This window comes from Triticum urartu, chromosome 2, assembly GCF_003073215.2.
Source record: "Triticum urartu cultivar G1812 chromosome 2, Tu2.1, whole genome shotgun sequence".
In the NCBI taxonomy this organism is placed as follows: Eukaryota; Viridiplantae; Streptophyta; class Magnoliopsida; order Poales; family Poaceae; genus Triticum; species Triticum urartu.
The window spans coordinates 86,084,954-86,097,288 of NC_053023.1; the positions used below are offsets into that span (position 1 = coordinate 86,084,954).

Sequence of the window (12,335 nt, forward strand, 5' to 3'; positions counted from 1 at the left end):
TGAACTTGTATCCACCAACTTGAGGTGCCACTACCAAGGCCAAGTGACCCGGATTATCAACCCGGGGCGGGTGATCCTCTCTGCTCCACACAATAGGCTGCTCTGACCAACGTAGATAACGTGGAATCACCGGCTCAACGGCATTGACGGCCCTCTTGTGAAGCTTCTGGTCCCTCTTACATAAACTAGTGGTAAATACATGGTATTGCCCACTACTCAACTGCTTAGGGTTGCTCTAATAACCGGATTGCTGTTGCTGATTACCTTGGCCGGGTTGTTGATTATATCCTCCTTGGTGACCAGGATAACCCTGACTGTGGAAACCTCCTCCACCCGAACCGGCGCCCGGGCCATGAAAACCGCCTCCTCCTGAACCGCCACCTGGGTTGTGACCTCCATCAAATGCGTTTGATTTTTTAAATGCCTTCATGATCTTAAAATCTTTCCACATGTCGGTGGCTGGCTTCTCCCGGGTGCCGTGCTTTGGACAAGGTTCATTTAATAACTGCTCAAGGGTGGGACCTGACCCGACCGACCGAGGGGGCTGTCTGCCCTTGCGCCGTTGATTACCGCCCTGTGCATTGGTGTTAGCAACAAACTCATCGGCCTTACGTTTATTACCTACCTGATTTGCCGGGTTATGCTGGTGACCCTTGCCGTTGTCGTTCTTCTTTCCCTTTGTTGCCTTTTCTTCATCAGACACCGGGTCTTGGTAGTATCAGAATCAGCATACTTGACGAGAGCCTCCATCAACGTTCCCATGTCGTTACAGTCACGCTTGAGCTGCCCCAGCTTCTGCTTCAGAGGTTCAAAACGGCAATTTTTCTCCAACATTAAAACTGTTGAGCCAGCATCCATCTTATCAGATGAATGTATTATCTCCTTGACCCGGCGCACCCAATGGGTTGTGGATTCACCATCCTCTTGCTTGCAATTGGTCAGGTCCACAATCGACATAGGTTGCTTACACGTGTCCTTAAAGTTCTGGATGAACCGAGTTTTCAACTCCGCCCATGAGCCGATAGAATTGGGTGGCAATCCCTTCAACCAAGTACGAGTTGTTCCATCTAACATCATGGTGAAATACTTGGCCATTACAGCATCGCTGACCTCCAATAACTCCATGGCCATCTCGTAACTCTCAATCCAAGCCCCCGGCTGTAGGTTAGCTGTGTAATTAGGCACTTTACGAGGCCCCTTGAAGTCCTTTGGCAAACGCTCATTGCGTATGGCCGGCACCAAGCAAGGCACGCCTCCGGTTCTTGTGGCCACTCCTGCCTCAATCGAGGTTGCTGGATAAGCCAGAAAGGTTTGATGAGCCGCCTGATCTGCTGCCATTTGAGCTGCTCGTTCCGCCTCTTGACGAATCCTCTCCTGATCCGCCAAGTTAAGGGCTCCAGCCGGCACCGGCTCATGCCTGTATGGCCGGTTGTGGCATTGAGCATTGCTTGACATATCTGCGGACTCCATATGCCTACTGTAACTCGGGCTCCGGCTTGGGCGAGGAGTTGAATGGATCCTATCTCGACTGTAGGAGTATGCATCCTGCTGCGCCAGAGCCGTTTGAAGAAGTTCTCTTACCCTCCGTGTTTCAATTGCCGCCGGTGAGTCGCCTTCCATCGGGAGAGCCGCCAAACGAGCCGACGCTGCGATGAGGTTTTCCGGGTTGGAGAAGTCACCCGGCGGCGTTGGCACGTAATGAGGTGGAGCGGTAATTATACGAGGTGGTTCCATGGCACGCGGCTGAACCGGTGCGCCGGGTGTCGTGATCCGGTTTGCCTCCGGCGGGTTGCTTCCCCTAGCCCCGGGTGTATGGAATAGGTTCCTAGGATCAAGCGTTAGAGGTAGACGTGACTGAGTTTTCTGATTCCTCCTCCTCATGACCTCGTTTGACGCGTTAAGATCCACCGAGAGCCGAAAAGTCTCCGCTTGAAGCTGTTGAGCACGAACATCCAAAGCTGCCCGCTCTGCTGCCATCCTGGCTTCCTCTGCGGCTAGATTTTCCTTAGCTTGCACCATCTCTTCATGTATGCGTGCCACCTCTGCGTCATGCTGGGCTTTATCTACCGGCTCTACCACGGCTATCAACAGAATCGTCAGTTTATCCATGAGGTCCATTAGAATCTGAGCCGGGGGCGCGCGGGGTCTCCTGACCCGGCAGCAGCCGACCCGGTACCTGTTGGTGCCGCTGCTGTAGAGTTCTGCCCGGGCTGCGTCCCTGTCATGAAGACTCCGGCCCAATTCGGCGGCTCAAGAGGGTCCGGAATACTGCTGCCATCGGAACAGCCCCCGAGCATGTCGTCTTGCAGCTGGTACAAAGAGTCCATCTCGCCCGTTGATGATGCAGTGTCAGAACAGATGGCCGTCTCACCGCCCTCCACCGATCCTTCAGAGTATTCACCGCCGTGGACGCAACCTACGAAGGCATGCTTCACGACAGATTAAACACGGGTGGTCTTCACGCGCTGAGCCGTTTCGATGAGGTTGGTGTGGACGTCCGGCTTAGGGCCTGACTCGCCGATCCGGCCGATGAAGACGTGAATTCCACCGAAGGGGACCCGGCACCCGTACTCAATTGAGCCGGCCTCGGGGCCCCAGCCTTCGTCGTCGATGTAGAGCCTGCCGCGACGACTCTTGGTCATCCGGCCCACAGCGTATCCCTTGAGCCCTTTGAAGTTGCCCTTCAAGAACTTAAATCCACCGTGTGCTGGCCCCACGGTGGGCGCCAACTGTCGTGGAATTGTCACGGCAGATGTCCTAGAGCAAGGACTTAGTCGTAGGGCCATCGCACTAGGAAGCTTAAAGGGGTTAATCGGGACAAAGGACATAGGAGAGCTTTTATACTAGTTCGGCCCCTTACGATGAAGGTAAAAGCCTACGTCTAGTTGGGATTGGTATTGCTGGGGTTTCGATCTCCAAGAGGCTCAACTCGCCGGCTTGGTTATCGATTTGTTGTATCTTGCCCTAAGCCGCCACCGAGTCGTCCCCTTATATACATGGGTTGACGCCTAGTGGCCTACAGAGTCCCGGACGGCTCATAATTGTGTCCGGCTCGGTGACCTCCTTTACATGCCTTTCTTTACAAATCTTTCCTTACCTATGGCGATTCATAATATCAGGCCTTAAACCGCCTTCAGGCCTTTGGGCCTTCTATAAGACTTAATAAACTACAATCTTGAATGTTTACTGGGCTTCTTGCGTGACCCGCCATTGGGGCTGACCCGGCCCCTCCTGGGCGGGTCTCAACTGATAGTAATATCCCCAGCATTTATCTTATTATCTTTATCAGATCTCACTTTCGTAAGTGACCGTGAAGGGATTGACAACCCTTTTATCGCGTTGGTTGCGAGGTTCTTGATTGTTTGTGCAGGTACTAGGTGACTTGCGTGTAGTCTCCTATTGGATTGATACCCTGGTTCTCAAAAACTAAGGGAAATACTTACGCTACTTTGCGGCATCACCTTTCCTCTTCAAGGGAAAACCAGCGCATGCTCAAGAGGTAGCAGTGATCCTCCTCCACCCAAGTGTGATCCCGTGTTTGAGCTTAAACAATAACCTGATACTTTGAAATATGCTTATCTTGATGAAAAGAAGATATATCCTGTTATCTTGATGAAAATAAAATATGTTGCACTATCATTGTGAACTTTGCATCTTTTGGCATCAATATTATGAATATGTGTATCACCACAATCGAGATTCAACAGAAATAGACCTTTCTTCAAGGGTGCATGACCATAAAAGATATTACTCATATAAATAGAACAACCATTATTCTATGATTTAAATGAATAACCGTCTCGCACTAAATAAGATCCAGATATAATGTTCATGCTCAACGTTGGCACCAAATAACAATTATTTAGATATAAATCTAATCCCGAAGGTAGATGTAGAGGTAGCGTGCCGACGGCGATCACATCGACCTTGGAACCATTTCCGACGTGCATCGTCACCTCATCCTTAGCCAATCTTCGTTTAATCCGAATCTTCGTTTAATCCGTAGCTCCTGTTTCGAGTTACAAATATGAGCAACCAAACCAGTATCAAATACCCAGGTTCTACTACGAGTATTAGTAAGGTACACATCAATAACATGTATATCAAATATACCTTTGTTCACTTTGCCATCCTTCTTATCAGCCAAATACTTGGGGCAGTTCCGCTTCAAGTGACCAGTCCCTTTGCAGTATAAGCACTCAGTTTCAGTCTTGGGTCCAGCTTTGGGCTTCTTCCTGGGAGTGGCAACTTGCTTGCCATTCTTCTTGAAGTTCCCCTTCTTTCCCTTGCCATTTTTCTTGAAACTAGTGGTCTTTTTAACCATCAACACTTGATGCTCCTTCTTCATATCTACCTCCGCAGCTTTGAGCATTGCGAAGAGCTCGGGAATTGTCTTCTCCATCCCTTGCATGTTATAGTTCATCATGAAGCCTTTGTAGCTTGGTGGTAGTGATTGAAGAACTCTTTCAATAACACTATCATCTGGAAGATTAACTCCCAACTGAGTCAAGTGATTATGATACCCAGACATTTTGAGTATGTGTTCACTGGCAGAACTGTTCTCCTCCATCTTGCAGCTATAGAACTTGTTGGAGACTTCATATGTCTCAACTCGGGCATTTGCTTGAAATATTAACTTCAACTCCTGGAACATCTCATATACTCCATGACATTCAAAACATCTTTGAAGTTTCGATTCTAAGCCGTAAAGCATGGCACACTATACTATTGAGTAGTCATCAGATTGAGCTTGCCAGACGTTCAAAACATTTGCATCTGCCCCTACAGCAGGCCTTTCACCTAGCGGTGCATTAAGGACATAATTCTTCTGTGCAGCAATGAGGATAATCCTCAAGTTACGGACCCAGTCCATGTAGTTGCTACATTATATTTCTACTTAGCTTTCTCTAGGAACGCATTAAAATTTAGGGGAACGGTAGCACGGCCCATTGATCTACAACATAGATATGCAAATACTATTAGGACTAAGTTCATGATAATTTAAGTTCAATTAATCAAATTACTTAAGAACTCCCACTTAGATAGACATCCCTCAAGTCATCTAAATGATAGTGATCCAAATCAACTAACCCATGTCCGATCATCACGTGAGATGGGGTAGTCATCAATGGTGAACATCTCTATGTTGATCATATCTACTATACGATTCACGTTAGAACTTTCGGTCTCCAGTGTTCCGAGGCCATGTCTGTACATGCTAGGCTCGTCAAGTTTAACCCGAGTATTCCACATGTGTAAAACTGTCTTGCACCCATTGTATGTGAACGTAGAGTCTATCACACCAGATCATCACGTGGTGTCTCAACGCAACGAACTGTCGCAACGGTGCATACTCAGAGAGAACACTTATACCTTGAAATTTAGATAAGGGATCATCTTATAATGCTACTACTAAGCAAAATAAGGTGCATAACGATAAACATCACATGCAATCAAAATATGTGACATGATATGGCCATCATCATCTTGTGCTTTTGATCTCCATCGCCAGAGCATCATCATGATCTCCGTAGTCACCGACTTGACACCTTGATCTCCATCGTTGCGTCGTGGTCGTCTCGCCAACTATTGCTTCTACAACTATCGCTAATGCATAGTGATAAAGTAAAGCAATTACATGGCGTATGCATTTCATACAATAAAGAGACAACCATAAGGCTCCTGCTGGTTGCCGATAACTTTTACAAAACATGATCATCTCATACAACAACGTATATCACATCACATCATGTCTTGACCATATCACATCACAACATACCCTGCAAAAACAAGTTAGACGTTCTCTACTTTGTTGTTGCAAGTTTTACGTGGTTGATATGGGCTTCTAGCAATAACCGTTCTTACCTACGCACAAAACCGCAACGGTGTTTTGTCAAGTTTGTTGTTTTAACCTTCTTCAAGGACCGACCGTAGTCAAATTCAATTCAACTAAAGTAGGAGAAACAGACACCTGCTAGCCACCTTTATGCAAAACTAGTTGCATGTCTGTCGGTGGAACCGGTCTCATGTACGTGGACATGTAAGGTTGGTCCGGGCCGCTTCATCCCACAATACTGCGGAATCAAAATAAGACGTTGGTGGTAAGAAGTATGACTATCACTGCCCACAACTCTTTCTGCTCTACTTGTGCATATTATCTACACATAGACCTGGCTCATGATGCCACTGTTGGGAATCGTTGCATGGAAAACAAAAAAATTCTACGCACACGCAATGATCTATCCATGGAGATGCATATCAACTAGGGGGAGAGCATGTCTACATACCCTCGTAGACCGTAAGTGGAAGCGTTTCACAACGCGGTTGATGTAGTCGAACTTTCTTCGCGCTCCACCGATCGAGTACCGAACGTACGGCACGTCCGAGTTCTACACACGTTCAGCTCGATGACATCTCTCGCCTTCTTGATCCAGCAAGATGTCGAGGTAGTAGATGAGTTCCGTCAGCACGACGGCATGGCGACGGTGATGGTGAAGTAATCTCCGCAGGGCTTCGTCTAAGCACTACGAAAATATGACCAAGGTAGTAAACGGTGGAGGGGGGCACCGCACATGGCTAGGCAATTGTCTGGGCTGTGCTAGGGGCGCCCCCCTCACATATATATAGGTGGGAGGGAGAGAGGAGGCAGCCAGTGTGCGCCCCAAGTAGGATCCGAATCCTACTTGGGGTTTCCCCAAGTGGCGCCCCCCTTCCATAAAACACTGGAGAGAAAAGGGAACGGGGAAGAGAGAAGGAAGAGGGCGAAACCCCTCTTTTCCTTCTCCCAATCGGCCTCCTATCATAGTGGGGGGCGCCACCCTTTGTGGGCTGGTGTGCTCCCCACTCATGGCCCATATGGCCCATATATTCCCCCGGGGTTGTCCGGTAATCCCTTCGGTACTCCGATAAATACCCGATACCTTCCGGAATGCTTCCGGTGTCCAAATACCATCATCATATATATCAATCTTTACGTCTCGACCATTTCGAGACTCCTTGTCATGTTCGTCACCAAATCACATAACTCATATAATATAATATTGTCGTCGAACGTTAAGCGTGCGGACCCTACGGGTTCGAGAACTATGTAGACATGACCGACACACCTCTCCGGTTAATAACCAATAGCGGAACCTGGATGTCCATATTGGCTCCTACATATTCTACCAAGATCTTTATCGGTCGAACCGTTATGACAACATACGTAATTCCCTTTGTCCATCGGTATGTTACTTGCCCGAGATTCGATCGTCGGTATCTTCATACCTAGTTCAATCTCGTTACCGGCAAGTCTCTTTACTCCTTCCGTAATACATCATCCTGCAACTAAATCTTTAGTCACTTTCTTGCAAGGCTTCATATGATGTGTATTACCAAGAGGGCCCAGAGATACCTCTCCGATACTCGGAGTGACAAATCCTAATCTCGATCTATGCCAACTCAACAAACACCTTTGGAGATACATGTAGAGAATCTTTATAATCACCCAGTTACGTTGTGACATTTGATAGCACACAAGGCATTCCTCCGGTATTCGGGAGTTGCATAATCTCATAGTCGAAGGAATATGTATTTGACATGAAAAAAGCATTAGCAATAAAACTAAAGGATCAATTTGCTAAGTTAACGGATGGGTCTTGTCCATCATATCATTATCCTAATGATGTGATACCATTATCAAATGACAACTCATGTCCATGGTTAGGAAACCTTAACCATCTTTGATCAACGAGCTTGTCAAGTAGAGGCTCACTAGGGACACAGTGTTTGTCTATGTATTCACACATGCATTTAGGTTTCCGATCAATACAATTCTAGCATGAATAATAAACATTTATCATGAATAAGGAAATATAAAACAATAACTTTACTGTTGCCTCTAGGGCATATTTTCTTCACTATATATATGTGGGAGGGGAGCGCATAGCAGAAGCACAACAATCCCTTAGCCATGTGCGGCGCCCCCCTCCACCGTTTACAACCTCGGTCATATTTTCATAGTGCTTAGGCGAAGCCCCATGGAGATCACTTCACCATCACCGTCACCATGCCGTCGTGCTGCCGGAACTCATCCACTACCTCGTCGTCTTGCTGGATCAAGAAGGCGGAGGACGGCACCGAGCTGAACGTGTGCTAAACGCGGAGGTGTCGTTCATTCGGTACTCGATCGGTTGGATCACGAAGAAAGGTCGACTACATCAACCGCGTTGTCAAATGCTTCCACTTACGATCTACGAGGTTACGTAGACAAACTCTCCCCTGACATTGCTATGCATCTCCATGGATAGATCTTGCATGTGCGTAGAATTTTTTTGTTTTCCATGCAACGTTCCCCAACACAACTGTCTCTGGATCCCCCTCTGGATTAAAAGCTGCATTGTATGTCCACTTTTCATATTGTGTACCCGCTCTATCGGCTCCTCGCCCTCTACCAAAGTTACCGCTAGGATCTGCATCAAAATCACCTCGGCCACCCCCGGTCATTGCCGCCACCTGAACCGCGTCCTCTTCCACCACGTCCTCTCTTTTGGGCCATAATAAAAGGTCCCCATTCCATCTTCTCGGCATCGTGTTCCCCGGTGCCGCACTCTTCATGCCGGTGACCCAACAAGCCACACATGTAGCAAAATACCGACAACTTTTCAAACTTTACTTGATAAAATTTAGTCTCTCCTGCCTTTGTGATACCGATAAATCTGGTCAATTTCTTATTGACATCTAGCTTAACTCTAGCTCTGATGAGCTCACCAACAAATCCATTTGGAAGAACGATCTGAAGAACTGTCATTCTGTCACCTGCCCAGCTCTTGCTGCCATGTTTTTGACAAATTGCTCCCTTTTTAGAACCATGTGACGGAGCTTATGGATCTGACACCATGTCTCGACCTTGTCAAGTTTCACCGTTTTAGGGTTCTTGAACCCATCATATTCTGCTATTATCAGCGCCATTCCTTTAAAGTCACAGGGACCTTGATGGATTGCTTTGTTCCAGTCGGCCAAACAATTGAACTGAACAGAGAACAAATTTGGGTCAATTCTGCACCACACAACCTCTCTGGCGGGATTCCATGTCGCCTTCATATCTGCTATCAAGGCCCCTTGGCCAAAAGATTTCTCTGTCAAAACCCTAGTCAACACCAACCACTTGGGCTTTTCTTCCGGTTCCTCAACTTCTTCCCAAACCAGGTTATCAAGCTCATCCTCTTCAAGGTGTAGCCTCTCCACGAGTCTGCTAGGATCTTCCGAGCTCTTGCCCCTCGATCTGCTTGCATCGTCCTGTGTCTCCATGACTTACAATCGGTCTCTCACATCACCTCTAGGGTTTGTCTGCGTTGAAACAGAAGAGAACTTGATCCGCCCCGTGGAAGGCCGGTCAAGGAACAAGGCGCGCCTGGCGGCGCTCTTCAACCGCGGTGGGAAACTCTCGGCGGCGGCGGCCCGCCGGAGGATAGGAGAACCCTAGGTGACATGCTGTGGCTGCATGCAACTGTATGCTTTTGATACCCAGCAATTTATCTTGACTAAGATATTTGGTCATTAGCCACGTTGCTGCACCAGTTGGTTAATGGGATTTTTTCTACTAAAAAAAGACATTAGGTCATTGTTGTCATTCCGCTCCCAAATACTCCGTATGTAAGCACCTTTTTTCTTCTTCCAGAAATACGTGCAGTTCCTTTTGTTGTGTTTATATCTGACGTTAATTCATGGATCAGAAATGATGTCCAAGAAAGCTGAGAAAGAAATATAACGATTCCTATAAATCATCAAAAATCTTTTGAGTGGGAGTGAATGGTACTCTCACCAAGCATTTCGTGCTCTCAATCAAGCTGCAGGTATGATACTTTATTTGTTGAAGATCATTTGTTGTAATTAAGATGTTTAAAATGGCTAATTACTATAACTAGTTTTCTAGGTCGATGTATTCGGCATAAATTTGACTACGGAGGCATAATTTTGATCGGTATGTTACTCATGTCTCACTCCCAAATGTTTCATGGCTTGAAAGAAAGTTGGTTCTTATAGTTTTCTATTTGATTGATTTGTATTCCAATGGATGCAATAAGCTGGTATCTTATCCACATTTGTTCTTGATTCAAAATTAGTTATGATCACTGTTGTTATTACAGATGAGCGATATCGAAGAGAGAAACCTTCTACACATTTCAAAATGGCTGAAAACTCAATTAAGCATTATGGTAGCTTCCAGGAGACAACAGATAAGATGGAGAAGTTTTTTCAGATATTATTATGCATTTGATTTTCTAAATGTGGCGAAAGAGCCAGGATGTCTCTGACAAAGTATATAAAATAGAAACGCCTAAACTATGACTAGCAACTATGTGGCGTATTGACAGGTGGGCCCTTGCATGCAGAGATTCTTTTGCAAAATATGATGCCACGCTCTCCACACAGTTATCGTCAGTCATGCCAGTTCAACAAAATACATACACAGAACCATGTTTTGTATTGTATGTGAATCCAGTTGAGGGACCGTATTTGGGGTACATTAAAATTAGGTACCAAAAGAGCATGAGTGATTTTTTCTCGTCAGGTAATGAGGCTCCGCGCTTGATTGAAACTTGGGTTGAAACTTTTGGAGCGACTTGCTTCTGGGCTGAGACCACGCGGTGCCGGAGGCTCCCGTCGATGCTCTTCTCGCCGTCACGCACGGTCTCAAACCGAGGCCACGGTTCCCTCCTCCTCCTTTGCCAGCTAAGGCTCCCGCTTCCCCTTCCGCCGCACATCGCCGCGGCTCTCACGCAGACGCCTCGCCCGTCTCACACGCGTCGCTGCTCCTCCGGCTGCACGCCGCTGTGCTCGTCGGCGGCCACCGCCACGGCGCGGTCCTCTCCGCTCAGCTGGTGCACGTGTATACTAGGCTCGGGCAGATCGAGCACACGCAGGCGTGCTCGATGGAATGCCCAGGAGGAACTCCTTCGCGTGGAACGCCGTGATCAAGGGCCTCGTCTACCCAGGCCGGTTCTCCGAGGCGCTGGAGACGTGCGGGGCGATGGTCAAAGATGATTCGGCTGCGGCGGATGGTTTCACGTACCCACCCGGCATCAAGGCGTGTGCCGCGCTCAGACTCCGAGCGGTTGAGCAGGGCCGGATGATAAGAGAGCATGTGGACTGTGGAGTGCAGGCAGGCGTTGCCCGTGCCGTGGCTATGCGACGCCCAATGTGTTTGTGCAGTGCACGCTCGTGGACATGTTTGCCAAGTGTGGGTGCTTGGGCGAGGCGAGGAGTGTGTTCGAGAGCATGCAGGAAAGGGATGTGGCAGCGTGGACCGCTATGATCGGAGGAGCCGTGCATGCAGGAGATTGGCTCGATGCGATGAGTTTGTTCGAGGGGATGAGATGGGAAGGATTCTTGGCTGATTCGGTGATCATCGCCACTGTCATCCTAGCATTTGGCAGGGTGAAAGAGTTAATTACGAGCTGGAACGGCGTTGCATGGATGCGCAGTACGTAAGATGTGGAGTTGCTGATGATAACTGTGTTTCCAATGCTCTCGTTGATATGTACTGCAAGTGTGGCTGTCTGGAGATGGCTAATCATCTGTTCCATTCCGTCGATTTCAAGGATGTTGTCTCTTGGGGTATTCGAAGAACGGAATGTATCATGTGAGTGTCAGTTTGTTTACTGAAATGGTTGCTTCAAGGTTAAAACCAAACTCTAATACCATGACAAGTATACTTCCGAGTCTTTCTGGCCTAAAATTATTCAGGCATGCAAAAGAGGTCCATGGCTTCTCCTTAAGACATGGACTTGACATGAGCAAGTTTCTGGGGAGCGCATCTATTGACTTCTAGAGTAGACACGGATTCATAAGAGAGGCATGAACTGTATTTGAGCAGATAATGTTGAGCTTGGGGGAGAGTATGTCATGTCAGAGAAACATCTACTGTCTTCAGCAAGCTCTTAGAAGATTTTCTTCATAGGAAACAATTCCATATCTGTGGATACAGGCGAGTAAAAGGTGAATTGGATAATAGTTAGTGCATTGTACTTCTTCTGTAGTCATTAGTGCATTACTGCATTTTGCCTACAGTCTTATGCACCTTTTTGCTACTAGTTATTATGTAATTATAACTGAATAAACAGAGACTGTGCTAATTTATTTAATGTTAGAACTTCGCACATCATTTTCTTTGACTGCAATCAGGCTTTATATGACATGCTGAATGTCTTCATTATGCAGTCCTGTTTTGTTGCGGGGCATATTTTTCCTGGATTGCTGAGTACCCTTGAATCCTTTTTGCTCCGTTAGCAACCTAATCTGTTCTAATGCAGATTTTCTTTGGTAATTACCAGGATTGTTTTCATGACTTCACC

At 47.2% G+C, this 12,335-nt stretch overlaps 1 pseudogene; it reads left to right on the plus strand.

Annotated features, from left to right (window-relative positions):
* LOC125535200 overlaps positions 1–11,863 on the plus strand; it is a 28,932-nt pseudogene extending 17,069 nt beyond the window's left edge.
* The last annotated feature ends 472 nt before the right edge of the window (positions 11,864–12,335 follow it).